This window comes from Artemia franciscana, chromosome 2 (assembly GCF_032884065.1).
Source record: "Artemia franciscana chromosome 2, ASM3288406v1, whole genome shotgun sequence".
NCBI classification, from domain to species: domain Eukaryota; kingdom Metazoa; phylum Arthropoda; class Branchiopoda; order Anostraca; family Artemiidae; genus Artemia; species Artemia franciscana.
The window spans coordinates 43,490,941-43,508,672 of NC_088864.1; the positions used below are offsets into that span (position 1 = coordinate 43,490,941).

At 34.8% G+C, this 17,732-nt stretch overlaps 1 long non-coding RNA gene across 3 annotated transcripts; it reads left to right on the forward strand.

Moving 5' to 3' along the window:
• Positions 1-816: 816 nt before the first annotated feature.
• Positions 817-17,609, forward strand: LOC136042219 (uncharacterized). 3 transcript variants are annotated; one of them, XR_010621201.1, is made up of 3 exons: positions 817-911; positions 2,007-2,119; positions 15,460-17,608. It is a non-coding gene; the product is annotated as an uncharacterized LOC136042219 (long non-coding RNA). The 3 variants fall into 3 exon arrangements; XR_010621204.1 differs by having other exon boundaries at positions 901-1,026; positions 15,460-17,609; XR_010621202.1 differs by lacking the exon at positions 817-911 and adding an exon at positions 918-1,145 and having other exon boundaries at positions 15,460-17,609.
• Positions 17,610-17,732: the final 123 nt, after the last annotated feature.

Below are 17,732 nucleotides of genomic sequence, written 5' to 3' on the forward strand. Positions count from 1 at the left end.
CAGTATTCGACCAAGTTTGATGAGATTGAAAACAACTACGGGCTCTCCAAAACGCGAACCTAGCCCTAGAAAACAGGATCGAACAGCTTGAAACCCGTCTCGATGATATAGAGCAGAAAAAACGACTGAATCAGCTTGTATTTCATGGTGTTGACCAAAATGGGGGTCTTCCTATCTCTGAGTGTGTATTGAATGTGATTACGGATAAAATGCAAATTTCTGATTTTTCTTCGACCGCAATAGTTTCTGTATTTAAATTTCGAGCAAATTTTACTGATTCGTACACCATTGTAAATGCAAAAAAGTGTCCTGCGCCTATGTTGTTTGCGTTCAAGTCTGCTGAAACTGCAAGAAAAGTATTTTCATGTAAGTCAAAACTTGCTCGGTCGGAAATTTTTGTTACCGAGTACCTAACATCAAAAAAGAAGCAGAGTCTTGACTTGGCTTAAAGTAAGCTCGGAAACAGAAATGTTTGGTCGAACAACGGGACGATTTTTGGAGAACACTCAGCGGGAGAGATCCGTAACATTAGAGCTATGGCTGAAGTGGTCCGTTTGGTGAATCCGACCGCATAATAATAGTTGTGAAATTATGTTGTTGCATTACTTGTATGTTTGTTTTCCTTTTTGTATTTTACAGCCGGAATGTCAGTTCCTTTCACGTTTATCTCTTCATTTTCACTTCTTCTTTCTGCCTATCAGACTTCTTTTTTTTCGTATAAAATAGCACCTTCTTCAATAAGCGTGAATGGATATGATGACGCTTTGAATGAATTTGAACAAAACGGGTTTATTCTTGGAAGCCAAGCTCGTGACACACTTGCGGTGGATGATGAATCCATTAATAATTTTCCGTTGAGTTGTCGCCCGCATTATGTGAATCCGAACAATCTTTATGAGTATTCAAAACCTGTGAGTTCAGAAAGAGTGATCGTTTTCTGGAATTGTCAAGTTCTACGAACGGCATATTCTTCTTTATTTGGGATTTTAAGTTTGCTAAATAAAAAGCCGTGCGCTGTAGGCCTATGTGAGACATTTGTTTCTAGAAAGTCGCTGCCCTGGGATTTTTCTTTTCCGGGACACGTTTGCGAGCGAAGAGAACGGACAACCATGGAGCGGGCGATCCATGCCTTTTGATTAATAAAGGTACCCAATTTTGAGTTGGGGATGACATTTCCCTGTGGCTCGAAGGTAGGATCAAAACCCTTTTCATCGAAATAAAAAATGAAGGGAAAAAAAGAAATTTGATTTTGGGATTGATTACGAAAATCCGTCATGTGATATTAGTTTTTCTTGGACGAATTTGAATTGCTATTAGATAACATTAACAATGAAAATAAAAATAAATTTATGATGGGAGATTTTATCGGGATAGCCGAGTAGGCCTACCACTCGGGCATCTTTTCCGATTCGGTATTATGGTCCCTATGTCTGAAATATATTGCCCGATTGCGTGAAAAATGCGCCTACCTTCAAGTCACGAGCAAAGAAGCTTTTTTTTACCTCGTTAGTGATTTTGATATGAAGCTCGCTCCAGGTTGTCATTCTATTCAAGGTATTTCCCTGATTAATTTCGCTGTTAATTTTTTTGTATTTTCTATCTTCTTCTTGTCTTTTCCTCTTTCTCTTTTTTCCTCTCTCCCTTCATCAGTTGAGTTTCTTTTGAGTTGAGTAGAGTGATATAAATGTGGTTTTAATTAGCTGAGGGTGATAATCTCGCTTAGCCTTCCAAGCTTACTGCCTTTCTTGACAGGCGAATGGCGAATAGTGTTTGTTTTCTTTTTTAATAAATGTATATCTCATATTGCATTGAGAGTATTTAGCCTTTTAACAATTATTTTTCTTGGTAGCCCAAATTTCATTGATGTGAGCAAAGGCAAAATCGAGCTAGACATCCTAAAACTGAGCAAAAGTGGTTGTCGCCATTCTATTTAAATCGAATATTTGTGTTTGTACACTCGGTTATCGAGGTAATTTGATATTGATTTGTTTCTTTTTTTCTTTTAGATTGCACAAAAAGTAGACACTCATGAGTGCAGCTTCAAATATTTATGTGACCTGTCTGGCAGTAGAAAAAGTAGAGAAAATATAATAGATAAGCTGTTAACGAATTTTTCCAGGTAAAGAAGTGACACGTTTTAAAACTTATATTCAAATGTAAGAACCCGGCTTAAATGTTAGGCTTGATTTTTTTTATAAATTCAATGTTCCGATTTCCCTAAAAATTAAGCAAGAACACAGCAATGTTTAGGTCGTGCAAAATGAAGTTGTACTAAACTTGGTTCTTACGTGTTATTAAATAATAAAAAAAAAAACAAGTTTTTTTTAACTGAAAGTAAGGAGCGACATTAAAACTTAAAACGAACAGAAATTACTTCGTATATGAAACGCCCCGCTCTTTACGCTAAAGTTTGACTCTTTCTCTCAACTCTTCTTTTTAAAACAGTAAAAACTTTAGCGTAAAGAGCGGGGGGCTAATGAAGAAGCATCCCCTTTCATATACGAAGTAATTTCTGTTCGGTTTAAGTTTTAATGTCGCTCCTTACTTTCAGTTAAAAAAATTGTCTTTTTTATTTAATTTCTGAACGTTTTTGAATCAATGCATGTTTTGATTTTGGCTCTCCGCCGAGGAATAATTAAAACGAAGGTTGCATATTTATTTTTTTGGTTAAATGGCTTTCTCATAGTTTTGATCGAATGATTTTGAGAAGAAAAGGAGCGGGGGAGGAAGCCTAGTTGCCCTCCGATTTTTTGGTTACTTAAAAAGACAACTAGAACGTTTAATTTTTTACGAATGTTTTTATTAGTAAAAGATATACTTAACTTATAAATTAGCTTACGTAACGAACTTTTGTATTCTCATGTTTTTATTACATACATGAGGGGTTCAACTCCTCGTCAGTACCTCGCTCTTTACACTAAAGCTTAAATTTTGTCCCAATTCATTGAGAATGACCCCTGAATCAGAAAAGCCGTAGAATAAATAGTTGAAATTACTAAAAATACTTTAGAGTAAAAAGCGAGGTATTAGGAGGAGATGAGCCCTTCGTATGTGTAATTATTTCTGTTCGTTTTAAGTTTTAATCCTGCTCCTTACTTCCAGCTAAAAAAAAACTTTTTCATATTTATTTTTTCTTTTTTTAAATAATGCTAAAAAATCCTGCACTCCCTTTATGGAAATTTTCTTCCCCCATGACAAATTCCTCCAAGTAAAGTTCCCCCAACATATCCCCCTCTTCTCAACCCCTCCCCTCAACCAAAAAATCCCCCTGAAAACGTCTGTACACTTCCCAATAACCAGTACTATATGTAAGCACTGGTCAAGGTTTGTAACTTGTAACCCCTCCCACAAGAACTGTGGGGGAGTAAGTCGTCCCTAAAGACATAGTTACAAGGTTTTACGACTACGCTGAATAAAATTGCTATCTCAGAATTTTGATCCGTTGACTTTTGGAAAATAATTAGCGTGGGAGGGGGCCTGGGTGCCCTCCAATTTTTTGGTCACTTAAAAAGGGCACTAGAACTTTTCATTTCCGTTAGAATGAACCCTCTTGCAACATTCTTGGACCACTGGGTCGGTACGATCACCCCTGGGAAAAAAAAAAAAAACAAAAAACAAACAATCAAATAAACACGCATCCGTGATCTGCCTTCTGGCAAAAAATACAAAATTCCACATTTTTATAGATAGGAGCTTGAAACTTCTGCAATATGGTTCTCTGATACGCTGAATCTGATGGTGTGATTTTTGTTAAGATTTACGGGGTGTTTCCCCCTATTTTCTAAAATAAGGCAAATTTTCTCAGGCTCGTAACTTTCGATGGGTAATACTAAACTTGATGAAACTTATATATTTAAAATCAGCATTAAAATGCGATTATGTTGATGTAGCTATTGGTATCAAAATTCCATTTTTTAGAGTTTTGGTTACTATTGAGCCGGGTTGCTCCTTACTATGGTTTGTTACCACGAAATGTTTGATAGTGAACACACTTTGTTCTTGATCTGTAATGAAACCTGTTTTCTGTATCCACTCGGAGATAATCAGTCTGGCCTGAGTGAGATAAAGTACTATGCAGGTATATTTTAATTAGATATTTAATATATGGAGGTGGTTAGGTTACGTTTTTGATATATTGCGTTTTGGGCGGCCTGCTGTCCATAATTCTCTGTTGTAGTTTCCTTAATTTTGTTACTAAAGATTATATTTTCATCATATTTTGGTATGCTCCATTATGATAAACCTAACTTCACTTCTTAGGTGTGGTCGGTATGGGACTTAAGTCCCCTAAACTTAGCTGTACAATTATTTCTTGTAATTGAATGTCCCATTATTGTGCTATTTGGGCTACAACTTAACCATAAACCTTCTTCTGTTTTAAAGCAACTATAGAAGCTACTGCATTGGATATTTAAGCTTTAACTTGGGTGCTTTTTTTATCACTTTTTGTCATGATTATATAAAAACGAGTTTCTTCAACTGAAAGGATATACCAACATCAAAATTCAAAACGAACAGAAATTATTCTATATACGAAGGAGTTGTCGCCTTCTCAATACCTTGCTCTTTACGCTAAAGTTTCAGGAGTTGTTCCTAAAAGAGTTGGGACAAACGGTCAAAACTTTAGCATAAAGAGCAAGGTATTGAGGAGGGATACCACCGCTTCATATACGGAATAGTTTCTGTTCGTTTTGAATTATAATGTTGCTCCTTAGTTTCAGTAAAAAAAAAAACATGTTTTTCTTATTTAATTTCTGATCATTTTTCGAATAATGCCGGTAAATTTGACTCAATCTCCATGAAAAATTCTCTCCCCTCACAGGAAGTTTCCCCGTGGGAACTTGCTCCCGCGTAACCCCCTAGTACAATTACTTCCGTAAAATTCCATCCTTGCTGAAAACCTCCCTCCCCCCTATGTAAGATGTCTTGCGGAAAATTCAGCCTGAAAATTCTTCTTAGCATACTTTCAATTGCAAAATACTTAAATTTTTAATAATTTTTCTGTTCATTCCGGAAATCCCCTTTCCGTGGGATTTTTTCCTGGAAAAAAACCCGCTCAAATTTTTCCACCGAGCAATTCCCTCGGAACGTCTCCACATATAAAATTGGCACGGCAAAGAGAAAGTGAGAAAAATAAAAAGAATTTCGTATAGGAATTCTGTCAAATCCACCCCGTGTAAAATTTCCTCTGCAAAGTTCACCCCTGGCGATTCCCCATAGAAACCCATCCAGAGCATATCTCCCCCCCAAAAATGTATATATACTTTACAATAGTAAATCTTAAACGCAAATAATGGGCAAATTTCATAACTTACAAGACATTCCCCATGCGCTATGAGGGTCAGTTTCCCCTAGAGGCATAGTTAATGGATCTTCAACTATACTGAAAAAAGGCATGTCTCCAAATTTTGATTGGACAAATTTGGGGAAAAAGGGGCGTAGGAGAGGGGCTAGTTGCCCGTTAATCATTTGTATCAATTAAAAAGGACACTAGAACTTTTAATTTCCGTTCGAATGCACGGTTAATTTCAGTTCGACACGGTCACACCTAGAAAAAAAAATAGCAATTAACATCCGTAATCTTTCTTCCGGCGAGAAATGCAAAATTCCGCATTTTTGTATATAGAAGCTTGAAACTTCAACAGTGAAGTTCTCTGATACGCTGAATCTGATGGCGTGATGCTGTGATATTTGACTGTTAGGGAGTGTTCCCACCTTTTTTCGAATCAGCCAAATTTTACCAGGCTTGTAGCTTTTTATGGGTAACACTAAACTTGATGAATTTTGTACATTTGGAATGAGCATAATATACCCGGTTCTTTTGACATATCAATTGAAATCAAAATTTTGTTTCTTAGAGTTTCGGTTACTATTTAGCCGTGTCGCTCCTCACTTATAGTTTGTTACCGCGAACTATTGGAAAATGAAGACAATTGGGTAGATTTAAAATTCCATTTTTTAGAGTCGTGGCTACTATTGAGTCGAGTCCCTCCTTACTTACAGTTCGTTCCAACGAACTGTTTGATTGTTTAATTGCAATGGTTCCATCTTTTACATGGCTTGGTATTTCTATTTGTTCTCCAGCAAATTCTTCTTTTCTGAACCGATTGAAACTTAAAACCACAAGTCTCTGGGCTATGTAGAGCCTTATTCGCAAGCGCAAATTGGTTGCAGGACACGGCCTCCTCCGAAATAGGGGTCTAAAAGGGCAAAAAATCCCCCCCCCCCGATTGGTTTGAAACCGTTGAAATTTTTGGTAGGAGAGGGAGTACGTTTTGGTATTTAGAGATGGGAAGAAAAAAACAGCCCGATTTTCTTCATCAGTCTGAAACTTAAAGCCGTAATTTTACGGGCCAAGGAGGACTTAAAGTAAAAGAAATACAATTTTTTTTTCTATTTGTCGAATTTTTTTTCAAAACACGGGTTTGGAAAATTGCATACATAACAAGGCGTAAACAGCCGTAGTTACTATTTAGTTACTACAAGTTGCTAAAGAAAAAAAGGAAAGAGAGAGAGAAAGAGAGAGAGAGAGAGAATGAGAGAAGGAGAGAGAGAGAGAAATAAATTTATTAACAAAAATAACGCTGACATCATTTTTCAACAATCATCAGGGAAACCCATTGAGTTGTATGTGATGGTTGTTTCCACCCTTATAATATGCTAATCAAAACAAATCATGCCTGTCAATAATTCACAGCTTCTCAGAAGGTAACATTTCAACCTTCTCTTGAACTGGAGAACATTATCTGGTATAATGAGCCTTCTCACGACATTCTATGACCACTTGGTCGATACAATCACCCCTGGGAAAAAACAACAACAACAAAAAAACAAACAAACGAATAAATACGCACCTGTGATTGGTCTTCTGGCAAAAAATACGTAGTTCCACATTTTTGTAGATACGAGCTTGAAACTTCTGCAGTAGAGTTCTCTGATACGCTGAATGCGATGGTGTGATTTTTGTTAAGATTCTATGACTTTTAGGTGGTGTTTCCCCCTATTTTCTGAAATAAGGCAAATTTTCTCATCTAACTTTAGACGAGTATGACAAAATTTGATGAAACTCATATTTTTAAAATCAGCATAAAAATCCAATTCTTTTGATGTATCTATTAGTATCAAAATCCCGTTTTTTAAAATTTTGTTCACTTACTATTGAGCCGGGTCGCTCCCTACTTCAGTTCGTTACTACGAACTGTTTGATACTTCGAGCTCAATTTTATTTGTCATAATTTGAAGAAATACCGATCTCTAATCATTTTCACAAGGTTGTTTAGCCCCACTCAATATGAGACTATTTAATCCCGTATTTGTTCATGTTCATCAATCTTGAACTCAGCAGCCTTCATATTTTCCTAAATAAAGATTCTAAAAATACTTTTTTCTTTGTATTTCTATTGAAAAATATCCTATTTTGGATTCTCATAAAAAAACACAATAAAAACAAAATCTTCATTTCACCTAGATTATGAAAAATATATTTTACCCCCCCCCCCTAAGATATTGTGAATTTACGCCACTGCTTTTGAAATAAATCATACTTTTAAGGGCATTTTTTCGCTTTTCTAAAACTACCCAACTTTTCATGTCTTTTAAACTTATGGAGTCCAAACCTATTCTAAATCAACAATAATCTGGCTTTTCCAATTGGGCTTTAGAAACGCATATCCTCTCAAGTTCCTTTTTGTAACAGTGAAACAAGTTCGAATTATGACATAACTCTCTCAGGCTCTAAGTATGCACTAAAACACAGTGGCAAATTTGACCCCAGAAATCCTGTATGTGGAGTTTATAATATGATAACCATTATTTATAATAAAAAAATACCATTTAACAAGTTTGGTGAATTTGAGAATCTAGTTATTTATTAATAATACTAAATTCTTTTTAGACCCAACTCTCCAGGAGCAGGAGAAGTACTTCAGAGAAAGGAAAACATTGGTGGGGTACCTTCATACCACCAAACAAGTCGCGGAATTAATGCTGATAGTACAATTAAAAAGTTCTTACAAAATTTATAATAATAGAAGTAACCTAATGTTAATCCCAAAACACTTTAACATTTTTCTGGTTATAATTCAAAAAATTTAAATCTTCATCGATCTAATTGAAATCACACTCAAAAGCATTTAAAGAGCAAGTTAAATCATTTTTCCGAGGGGTCGTCACGTCGTTTTTGGCAGCTATGCCGCATGCTAAATCATACAAGATGAGGAATGACTCTGACCTTGTACCTCTAATTTTTGCTATATTTGGTGGCAAAAAAGAATAAAACAACCCATTTGAACTCATACCCCTTCTAACATAAATTAAGCAAGGAGGAAATGAAGGAATTTTCATCCTCAAAATGTTTTAAGAGGAGCAAAATATTTTCAGTAAATTCTTTTCAAGGACTTCATAGACATTTCCTTATATTTGTGCAGAAACTTAAACATCAAAACATGCCCTCTGTCGTTTAAACATTAATATGGTGCTGTCGAAGAAATAGAAGATCCACTAAGTCTAAATCTAAATGCCCCCTAGTCCGTAAACCCCTATCCGCCTAATGTGCAAATGTATAGACCAAATTCTTGGGTCGAAACAAAAGTGACGCATGGCAAAATGGATGGAAAATTCATAATTTTGGCTCCATATTTGCATATTAAGGGGAGGGGAGCGTAAAGTATAATGAAAGCGCCTTCAAAATGTTTTAACTACAGTTTTTCTGGATATTTTGAAGAAGAATTGTTTTCCTAAAGTGCTCCCTTTTCAGTAGCCCCAATTGCAGGCTAATACCCATATTTTTATATTTTTTCAAACAGCCATGTCGAGCTATTTCCTTAATATATGATTTAGGCTTCTACTTTGATTTTAATAATATTATTCATTTAAAAGTGGCTATGCACTATTTATTTACTTAGTCTTTACTTCCCCAACAATTAACTATCTAGATGTTTACATAGCACTAGTTACAGCCTCAACTTTATTTGGAAAAGAAATGTTTTGGCGTCCGATTTTATTCGTTTTTCTACACTTTTGTTTTTGTATGATAAAACAATTCATCATCAAAATTATTAAGGGGATATAGGTGACCGGTAGAGTATCTACCAAGGGTAGGGGAGGTGCGAGGTACGACTCCGCCCGTCCTCCTTTTTTCTTTTTATTGTTCAAGCCTTAAAGGTTTCTTGCTGAAACTGCATTTTTACAATAGTATGCCATTTTAAAACCAAGAAAAATATAAAGTGATAAAATGGATTTGCTTAAAAATTCCGTCCAAAAAAAACTCTTTCTCCAATAAATGTAAGAATTCAGTCTCTAATCGGATCATAGATCACTCCAGAAATGCCCCCTTCTGTGGAAATTATTTCCCGGGAATCCAAATACGCGGAAAATAGCTCCCAGATGATTCAACCAGGTCATCTTCACATAAAAAATTTGGGAAAAAGAATTCAAGACAATTAAAAAGAATATCATATAGTCTGTCAAATCCTCCCAGTGTAACAAATCCCCCGAAAAATTCATCCCCCAGAAATTTCCCTCCTAAAGGAAGATTCTACCTATAAAAATCCATCCCAAGCACCCCCTCTCGAAAAGTGTTTATATACTTCCCATTAACAAATACTAAACGGAAACAATGGGCAAATTTCATGACTTAAAGGCCTCTTTACAAAAACTGTGAGGGTCATTTTACAACTAAAGATTTAGTTATTTGATCTTTCAGTTATACTGAACAAAATGGCTACCTCAATATTTTGATCAGATAGCTCTGGGGAAAAAGTGGGTGCGGGAGGAGGGCCAGTTGCCATCCAATCTTTTGATCACTCGAAGAGGGCACTAGAGCTTCTAATTTTCGTTTGAATGCACACTCTCTCGATCTTCTAGGGCCATTATTTCAATACGGCCATCCCTAACTAACATGCATTCGGGATCTGTCTTCTGGCAAAAATAACAAAATTCCACATTTTTGTATATAGGAGCTTGAAAATTCTACAGTAGGGTTACCTAATACGCTGAACATGATGGCGTGGTTTTCATTAAGATTCCTTGAATTTTAGGGGGTGCTTCCCCCTTGTTTCAAAAATCAGGCAAATTTTCTCAGACTCGTGACTTTTGATGGGTAACGTTAAACTTGATGAAGCTTATATATTTGGAATAAGCATAATAAGGTGATTTTTTGATGTACTAATAATAAAATTTTTTTATAGAGTTTCGGTTACTATAGAGCCGTGTCACTCCTTACTTACAGTTCGTTACGATGAACTGTTTGATAACGTACAAGAAATTACGCAAGATACCGAATGAATCCGAACAGCTACTCCGAACTTATACCTGTAATGTCATGCTACATTTGATGGCAAATAAAGAATAAAATAATCCGTTTTGCTAGATCACCCTCTTAGCATAGATACAACCATGGGAAAATGAAGGAAGTTTGGTTCTCAACATATTTTTAACGGAGTAAAATATTGTCCCTAAGCACTTCATAAAATGTGTCTATATGTGAGCAATTTGCTAATGGAAGCTCAACAGTCAAAACATATTCTCCGTTATTTCAATATTAATATGGGGGGTGTCGAAGAAATAAAAAATTCATTAAGTTTAAATCCTTAGCCCCCCCCAATCCCTAAAGTTTAAGGACTAAGTTATAATTTAGGGCCTGAGCCCCCAACCTCCTAATGTACAAATGTGTAGCTCAAATTGTCAATTTCCCATGTGTTTTCCGTTTCTAGATTTTGTCAGTGTTTATTCAATTTACGGGTTCTTTGTTGAAACAAAAGTGACGCATGGCAAAATGGATAGAAAATCTATAATTTTATCCATATATTTGCACATTAGGGGGGAGGGGTGGAGACAAAGTATAATGGAAGAGGCTTCGAAAAGTGTTGATTAAAAAATTTCTGCATAATATTAAGTAAGAATAGTTTTCTTATAATGTTTCTCCTCTAAAGAGGCCCAATTGTAGGCTAATACCAATATTTTTATACGGTTTCAAACAACCCTCTAGTGATATTTTCTTAATCTACAATTTAGGCTACTACTTTGATTTTAATAACATGCTTCCTTTAGAAGTGGTTTTGTGCTAATTCTTTACTTGCTTTTGCACCCACCAAAGCTGCACCAGTACGTGGAGAACCAGCACCACCTGCACAAGCAACACCTGCAGAGGTAACCTCTGTAAAAAGCAACGCCTTTTGACTTGAATTCTGCAGAAACGTCGCCTAAAGCTGCCGCGGAAGCCCTGGCTGAAAGTTAAGTGGATACTCCTGGTCGGGGATGTTATCTGGCACTTTAGGTTTCATGTTTTTTTTTTGTATGTGTTTTAATTAGCTTATACGACTTACTATTACTATTAAAATGATGAAAGCTGGGAACTTTTTGTTGAACATTTATAACTAGCATCATTACGTCTATTCTGTGTATTGTCTAGAAAGACCATATTGCAAAGTTTTTGGCATCAGCAATTTCAACGGTGCAATCTTTATTCAAGTATTTATGTATTATACGAGAAACACTCGACAATTTGGATCGCGAACTTGAGACATTACCCGTTTTTCACGCTGCTAATACCAGACATTTAGTTTCGGCTCGTTGGGGAAATACATTGTAGCTATGTTTTAATTAAATATTTAGTAGGTATTTTGGCTATGTTACATTTGGTTTGTTTAGGCGCGTATTTAATATATTGCCTTCTGGGCAGCCCCCCGTTCTATAATTCTTTGTTGTAGTTTTCACAATTTTGTTAATAGTGTTATATTTTACTCATATTTTTTTTCGTTAGCTTTTTCTACAACTTGCCCACAACTATTCCAGTTTTAATTCAAAACTTCACTTCTCGAGTGTTTCTCGTATAATGCATAAGTACCTTTCTAACAGAAAATCTAACAAAACTAAATATAATTTCCAATAGCCCAAAAGCGCGTCAAAAAAGCGAGCCATATCCCTGCTACAAATACAAAAAGTGATTTAAATAGTTTTCAAGAGGAGATGGGGGGCTCTATATTTCTAATTTTTGGTTTTGAATCATGAAAATCTCAATGATGTACTCTTTATTTGAGGGATTCAGGCTCAATTCAAAATAAAAAAAAATGTTTCGAAATTATAAACTACTAGCTTTTGGGGTGGCGCTTCGCGCCACCCCAACACCTAGTTGTAGGGGGCACTTCACGCCCCCCCCCAAGCCCCCCCGCGCGTGTAAGTCGTTACGCACCATATTAGCTACGCGCCATTGTAGTAGTGTCCCTGTGTCCCACCTGTGAATATATATATATATATATATATATATATATATATATATATATATATATATATATATATATATATATATATGTATATATATATATATATAAATATACATATATATATATATATATATGTATATATATATATATATATATATATATATATATATATATATATATATATATATATATATATATATATATATATATATATATATATATGTATATATATATATATATATATATATATATATATATATATATATATATATATATATATATGTATATATATATTTTTTTTTAACTACGTAAAACATGCAAATATACAACATTCTTTGCTGTCCCATTGTCTGTCCATATAAATAGATCGTCAGGTTTGCCAACTCTTGAACATGCAACATAATAATTGTCCATGGGAAAACAATCCGTATTCAGATTTATACCGCATTTTTCTAGCGATTGCCCTTGAGCTTTGTTGATGGTGATTGCTAATCGAACATTCCCTGTGTCCCCGTCGTCATTTATATATCCCCCTGTGCCCCCGGCGTCCCCGTTGTAGTTGTGTCCCTGTGTCCTGGTCGTCATTTATATTCCCTGTGTCCCGGTCGTCATTCGTGTCCCGGTATCCCAGTCTGTAATCTCTCTTTGAGTGTCCCAGTCGTCATTTATATTCCCGGTGTCCCGGTCGTCATTTGTGTCCCGGTGTCCCGGTCTGTAATTTCTCTTTGAGTGTCCCGGTCGTCATTTATATTCCCTGTGTCCCGGTCGTCATTTGTGTCCCGGTGTCCCGGTCTGTAGTGTCATCTTATAATGACGTCATATACAAAGCCCTATATACTTATAATGACGTCAAATGCAAACCCACAAAAAACAATCTTCATTCTAACATTGACACTTGGAAAAATCTTTACGTGCCAAGCATGCTAAAGCTCCAACAATTTATATTATATTAAACCTCAAAATTTGGGTATGTGTTTTAAGGTTTTCGAATTACTTTAATCTATTGTCAAAATATATTGAAATATTTGTGCAATTCCCAATTTTTTAGTTTTTTCTTGTTTTTAGTTTTTTAGCTTTTTTTAGTTTTTTTTCTTTTTAGTTTTTTATCTTTTTTATTTTTTACGTTTTTTGTTTTTAGGTTTTTTCTTTTTTTAATTTTTTAATTTTTTATTTTTTATTTTAGTTTTTTCTTTTTAGTTTTTTTTACCATTTTTCTTTTTTCGAATTACTTTAATCTATTGTCAAAATATTTCGAAATATTTATGCAATTTCTAGTTTTTACATCTTAGTTTGTTTTCTTTTATATATATAGAAGATATAATCTGGCGTAACAGACAAAGTGTAACAGACATAACGGACAGACAACTTATTTTTATATATCTATATCTATCTATATATGTAAAAATAAGTTGTCTGTCTGTGGATCTGTCAGGTGACGTCATGTTTCTGTGTCGACTGACGTCATGTTTTCGACTGACGAAATTACAGACCGGGACATCGGGACACAAATGACGACCGGGACACCGGCACATAGAGAATATAAATGACGACCGGGACACAATGAATGTTCGATTAGCAATCACCATCAACAAAGCACCGGGACACAAATGACGACCGGGACACAGGGAGTATAAATGACGACCAGGACATAAGTAAAAAAAAAATTAAAAACTAAAAAAAGGTAAAAACTACAAAAAAACTAAAAAGAAAAAAAAACTAAAAACTAATAAAAAACTAAAAAAGCTAAAAAGCTAAAAAAAAACTAAAAAAGAAAATAAAATGAAAAAGGAAAAAAAATGAAAAATAAAGGAGAAAAACAAAACTAAAAAAAAGAAAAAAAAACTAAAAAAAGGTAAAAAACTAAAACCTAAAGAAAAACCAATTCAAAAACGAATGTATATACAGACCGGGACACAAATGACGACCGGGACACCGGGACATGACGACCGGAACACAGGGACTACAACAGGGACGCCGGGGGGCACAGGGGGATATATAAATGACGATGGCGACACAGGGAATCGTCGATTAGCAATCACCATCAACAAAGCTCAAGGGCAATCATTAGAATCATGAGGTATAGATCTGAATACGGATTGTTTTCCCATGGACCATTATATGTTGCATGTTCAAGAGTCGTTAAACCTGACATTCTATTTATATGCACAGACAATGGGACAGCAAAGAATGTTGTATATTCGCAAGTTTTACGTAGTTAAAAACATATATATATATATATATATATATATATATATATATATATATATATATATATATATATATATATATATATATATATATATATATATTATATATATATATATATATATATATATATATATATATATATATATATATATATATATATATATATATATTTATATATATATATATATATATATATATATATATATATATATATATATATATATATATATATATATATATTCACAGGTGGGACATAGGGACACAACTACAATGGCGCGTAACTAATATGGCGCATAACGACTTACGCGCGCGGGGGGGCTTGGGGGGGGGCGAAGCGCCCCCACCAACTAGGTGTTGGGGTGGCGCGAAGCGCCACCCCAACAGCTAGTATAGATATATATAGATTGTACCGTTAAATCTGAATTTTCCTTGTCGACCAACCGTCTAGGGCCAAAAAAAGCGGGTCGTCACCGAATGGGACGGGAGGATGTCGTAAGGAAAGATTTATTCTTTCTAGGTGCTAGGAGGGAAAAATGGGAACTTCTTGAGAGGGTTTAAAGAAGGAGGGCTTGAATAGGTTGGGATGGAGGAGGAGCACGCGTAGCTGTGTTAGACTCAGTCGGCTTATTCTGCAGTGAGTTGACAGTAGTATTAGTAGTTGTAGTTGAATCTGAATAGTGGTTATTATTTGGAATCACCGTCTATTGAGAAGTGTTCCTTACTAGACAGTTTCTTAGAAGTCGTGTTTTTAAACTTTTGGTATCTACTTCGTGGTCCATTCATCAGGAGGTGGCAAGTGTCATCAGTGTTCTATGTCAGTATTCTTCATTACTATTTAGATATTTGGGCTTCTGAAAAAAAAACTGCAGATTACCATGGATAGATAAACTGAAAGGAATTTTGTTTTCTCTTATCTTTCACTGATTTCAACTTTAGAAACTTCTGTAAAACAATAATAGAAAAAACTATTTTTGTTAAAATTTTAGTGAGTAAGAGCACATCAGATGAATGTTTTTTTTTTCTTTTACAGGTTGGAAGAGAAGAATCCATTTAAGTTTTGGAAAAGAGAGAAGAATGGTAGAATATATCCTTACAAAGTTGCCAGTTATATTGGAGAAACATCAAGAGGCAGAGAGTGCGCAAATACATACCAGAAATGTCCATTTACCTATGCAAAAATGCATGAAATACTAAAACACAATATCCTTAGCAAAAAACTATAACCGCAAAAATTAAATTTTAGCCCAAAACCTTAAATTTGGAGACGGGATAATTCTTTTCATGAGTATTTATTGACACCAATAACTAAAATTTTATCTAAGATTGAAAGGCTGCAGGAGCAATAGCTTTCGATAAGTAAAAGTTTACAAGTTATAGCTCTCCATCCTTTTGAAAAGTCAGGTGACTTTCTTTTTAGCCGGGCTACTTTAATTTCCACATTAAATAGTTTCCCATATTTACAGATTTAGGGGGTTAATTGACACTAAAAAGTACATAGAGACCGATCAACTAGAAAGATTGATTCAACGCCCTATATACTTACAGGGCGAAATATAAGAGCTGTTAGTAACATAGATTCGGATTGCCGGATTGCAAACCTTACTTATTCCTTTCAGGACGTGATCAGCCAATATTTGACCATCACTGAATAAAAGAAGTGACCAATTATCATAATACTTAATATTCAAGTCATGACAATTATGAGAATAAAATCTTTTTAATTAAAATTTTGTTGGACTGAGAATTTTTTGGAACTTGGAAGTTTTTTTAACTCAAAATTATTTAAACTTAGAATTTTTGGACTTAGAATTTTGAATAAGTGCTATGTTAAGAGAAAATACAATGAAGTATTTTATGGAATGGATTCAAAGCTCTCATTTTAGTTTTTATGATGAAATTCTACATGTCGTTATTTCAATAAAGATATTTTATTCATTACATTGTTATTCTTCTATTATTTTTAGGGTACGCTAACGACTCGAATGTTTAGGATGTTTATTAAAAAGTCGGAGATGTAAGACAAGGAGTTTGAAGAGACATATATACTACTAGCGAGCTCACACTGGGACAAGCAAATTCCCACCCAGACCAACAGGCATAGAGAGTGAGAACGACAAAAACACATAGAAACACACAGACTCAGAAACAAATACAGACAAACAAACAAACGTCAATTTTTTTCAAAATACTTCATTCAAGTTAGGTTCATTTAAGTTTACTTAACAGGGGTTTTACCCATTGGGTAAAACCCATTTTGCATTTTGGCTTACCCGTTGGTTTTGAATTAAAATCGAATAATTGAAGGCATCAAGACTTGGCTAATTGTCGAAAGGGCCAAGACAGATAGTCATTTTATTCAGTGAAGATCGAATATTTTTTAATAATGTCCTGACAGAAAATTATATGTCATTCACTTAATAGCGTCGAATACCTGTCTGGGAAGCTGGTCATGTATGTAGGTCAATAGTCTAGTTTAGTACAGGCAATCTGTAGTGCCCAAATAAGATTTTCCATTTGTTGTATAGGGTATTCTTAGTGCCCAAATAAGGTGTGCAATCCGTGGTATAGGCTAGCTTTAAATCCCCAATAAGGTGTGCAATCCATATCTATGTTACTAACACTACTCCTATATACATGCAACTCTCCCTCACCTCACTATATAAAGATGTAGTTAATTAACTTTACTACCGTAGTTGTGACATTTGACTTAGGTACACAAATCAATCTTTTTTATACCCTAAAATTGAAAACACTTTATCAAAATCTTCATAACTAACGAAGTTTTTGTTAGTTAATAAATGTATTGATTGAAAGGCAAGGACTTCCAAAACTCCTTTGTCAAACCAATATTTTGGTAGCTTCACTGATGAATTGATCCGTTTGACGCTCTTAACGAGGTCTTTAACTGAGATCCTTTTGTCCAAATCATCATCGAAAAACATAAATAAGATTGATTCTCTGTCTCTGGAAAAATTGATGCACATGTTTTTAAGTTCCTCTAAACTTATTACACCATCACCGTCTGTATCATGAACCTTGATCATCCTCATAACAGTTTTATCACTCTTCAAGTTCAGTCCCTGTAATATTTCATTTGCGTCCAATTTACCATTGCCATCTTTATCAAGAGTTTTAAATAACTCGGGAAGGCGGTGGCGATATTCTAGAACTCTTACGCCAAATTCGAGGTATAGTTTCATTGCCGGAGGTAAAATGAATTCCCATAGCGAGGTGCTAGGAGGGAGTTCGACTCCGGAAGTAGTGGGAGAATACGTGCTAATTTGTTTGTGATTCCCACGAATC